Source organism: Notechis scutatus, chromosome 8 (assembly GCF_049901735.1).
Source record: "Notechis scutatus isolate UNSWTSFEM ecotype Mainland chromosome 8, rNotScu1.2, whole genome shotgun sequence".
Taxonomy (NCBI): Eukaryota; Metazoa; Chordata; class Lepidosauria; order Squamata; family Elapidae; genus Notechis; species Notechis scutatus.
In genome coordinates, this window is record NC_142016.1 from 17,329,912 (window position 1) to 17,333,511 (window position 3,600).

Below are 3,600 nucleotides of genomic sequence, written 5' to 3' on the forward strand. Positions count from 1 at the left end.
CCTCCCCCGCGCGGCGCGGGCTACGTCATCATCCTCGCCCCGCCCGAAGCCGGTTCCTCTCTGAGAGAAACGGTCGAGGAAGCGGGTGGGAAGTGGAGAAACGAGGGTTTTTTGTCTCTTCTCGCGCGCCGTAGCCTCTGTCCCAGGTAAATGCAGCACGTGCAAAGCCATGGATTGCCAAGCGCTGCTGTACCTGGGCGGGTGAGGACCAAGGGATTTAGTGCAGTCCCAAAAGGTGCTTTTTCAGGAGGCAACTGTACTTGTAAGCAATTGACAAAAATAAATAAATAAAATAAATAAATAAAATACTTCCTTGGGTGTTTTTTTCTTTGAAGACGTTTCGCTTCTCATCCAAGAAGCTTCTTCAGCTCTGGCTGGATGGTAGTGGGGAATGGAAGGATACCAAATAGCTATGCAATGTGGGGGATGAACACCCTTCGAATGGTGTGGGAGTATGACTGGATTTTCCGAAAGGTTGCAGACTACAGGAACCATTAAGCACTACTCAGGTGACCCTGAGGATACAGGTAAACCTCCAAGTGCTTCAACGACCCTCCAAAAGGATGCAAATGACTAGCTATCTGCAAAGAATATAAATCCTTCCATTCCCCACTACCATCCAGTCCAGAAGCTTCTTGGATGAGAAATGAAATGTCTTCAAAAGAAAAAAACAAAAGTCCAGTTGCCTCCTGAAAAAGCACCTTTGGGACAACCACGGCCTGGATGACTTGAGAATTTCTAGACTTTTAGGCAACTGGACTTGGATGAGAAGGGAAACGTCTTCAAAGAAAGAAAAAAATACCCAAGAAAGTCCAGTTGCCTAAAAGTCTGTAGAAATTCTCCAGTTGGGACAACCACGGCCTGGATGACTTGAGAATTTCTACAGACTTTTAGTGCAGTATTTCTCAACCTTGGAGACTTGAAGATGCCTAGGCTTCAGCTTCCAGAATTCCTCAGCAAGCATGCATATCTTAAAATCATCCAGGTTGAGCAACACTGGTTTAGTGCTTGAGTAGCAAAGTGACGACTGTGAATCCAGAGACGGCACACAATATAGTCCTCAAATATTTGTGTTAAGGAATATTTTCTGGATTGGTTCATTTTAAAGATTATGTAAGGATAGATTCATTTCGGATTGGTTTTTTTCCCCTGGGAGAAAAAGCAACCCTGTATGGAAATACAGTAGTAGTCCTGAATGAGTGACCCACAGTAAAAGTTTTTATCACAAACTTGGCTTTAATAGACGTCCTTTCTAAGAAACCTTTTGCCTGCCCACTTTTTTCCTCAACAGATGCATTACAAAGACCTCCAAACAGAAAAAGACTCCTGACTTAAGAGACTTCCTTGGAAACAAGATAGAATAGGGAGGCAGAAACTTTAATCTGGAATGAATCATCTTCCCATTTTTATATGGAAAGAATAGAACAGAGCTGGAAGGGAATTTGGAGGTCTTCTAGTCCAACCCCCTGCTCAAGCAGGATAAGTGACTGTCTAGTCTCAGATAAGTGACTGTCTAGTCTCTTCTTAAAAACCTCCAGTGATAGAGTGCCCACAGCTTCTGGAGGCAAGCTGTTCCACTGGTTAATTGTCCTCCCTGTTAGGAAGTGTCTCCTTAATTCCATGTTGCTTCTCTCTTTGATCAGTTTCCAACCATTATTTCTTGTCCTGCCCTCTGGTGCATTTGAGAATAATTTGACCCCCACCCCCTTCATTGTGGCAGCCCCTCAAATACTGAAATGTCACCCTATCATGTCTCCCTTAATTCTTTTCTTTAGACTAGCCAAACCCCAAGCCTACAGCTGTTCTTCATATGGTTTTGTTAGGTATAACATTGATACCAAATATGGTTTGGGTGAATAAATATATAAAACTTAGATATCATGGTTTAAGTGCTTATCACTTTAAGCACAATGCAGCAGTCAATTAGCCGATTAAGGGTGCGGTTAGAAGTTACAATATAAGGAAGCATTAGAAGCTGGAAAGCTGACTGACTGTCTGTCTGTAACTGTGTGCTGCTGCGACTAACTGTGATTACTGACTGTGAGTGCCTGTGACTGAACTGTTATTGTTTGCTACTGTTTGCTGATTTACTGCGTAATTCTACTGAATATCCAGCGTTTGTTTCTCTGGAGAGTGAAACCGGAGGAGGAGAAGATATCTTTATCGGCTGATAAAGATATTGCAAGGACTCTTAACTTGGACTATACTAGTGAGTCTTACTGGATGGAAATACTGTGAATGACTTAATGGACTGAATGACAATGCTTAAACTCTAACTGGATTAAAAACTATTTAAACTACAAACAGTGTTTGTGTTCAGTGTGTGCATACTCTGGGGCCCTTCCGCTCTCCTTTGGTTGCCTGGCTTGACTACTGCTGCAATATTCTTCTAGGGGTTAATCCTCAAACCCTAACATTGGTTATGGGCCCAGCAGCATAGTCTAACTAACCAGGATATAGCAGAGAGAGTTGGTGTGAGTTGCACATTACTGTAAAAACAAACTGTTTTAATTAGTTTAAAATAGTCAAAATATCTGAAGAGCAATGGCACAAGTAAATTTGTCACAACTGTCCATGATATCCAGGCTGGATGGAACAAACTATGTTTCATGGTCAATGAAATGTAGTTTACTTCTACGCAGAGAAGGTTTGTGGGACATTATAGCAAACCCACCAGATGTGAGTAGCTGGGATCCTGCTAATGATGATGATAACGAAAAGTTACAAGACTTTAAACTGAAGAATGAGCAGGCTTTATGCATCATAGGACTGACTCTCTGTGATCAGCAGCTTGTCCATATTCGTGGAGAAGAAAATGCTGCAAACTGCTGGGAGAACCTCAGGAAGATTTATGTTCGGGACAGTGTAGGAGCACATATAAATCTTACACGGAAGCTTTTTCAACGCATCTTCAGAGGAATGGAGATATGTTAGTTCATTTAAACTGTATGAAGAGCATTTTTCAAGATTTGCAAGAAAAAGAGCTTATATTTAATGAACTGCAACAAGTCTACATAATATTATATTCATTAGATCAAAGCTATGATGACTATGTGACTTCGTTAGAGGTATTGCCAAAAGAAAGCCTCTCATTAACCGAGATTACAGGCAGACTACTAGAAGAAGCCAGAAGAAGGCGTGAGCGTGACGAGGCTGAGAGAAGATAAGAAAGAAGAGAAATTATCTTCAAAGCTTGAAAGAAACCAGCAAAGCAAAGTAAAGCACCTGGAAGAAGAGAATTTATCTTCAACAGCATACACAATTAAAAAGTGTTTTAATTGTGGAGGCAGAGGACATTTGGCAAGGTTCTGCAAAAAGAGAAAAAGCCAGAATGTAAAAAGCCAAAGAAAGCATTTGAACTAGCCACGTTTAGCAACTCTGATGTGAAGAATAATCTATGGGTGGTTGACAGTGGCGCATCCCACTGCATCACAAGAGATAAGACAAAATTTATAAAAATGTCTACAAGTTCTCAACATATATCTCTTGCCAATGGCTGGAACCTGAAAGCGAAAGGTCAAGGTTTTGCACGTTGTCCGTACATAAACCAGGATATAAAATGCTGTATGTACCGCAACTAAAGTTTAATTTGCTTTCAGT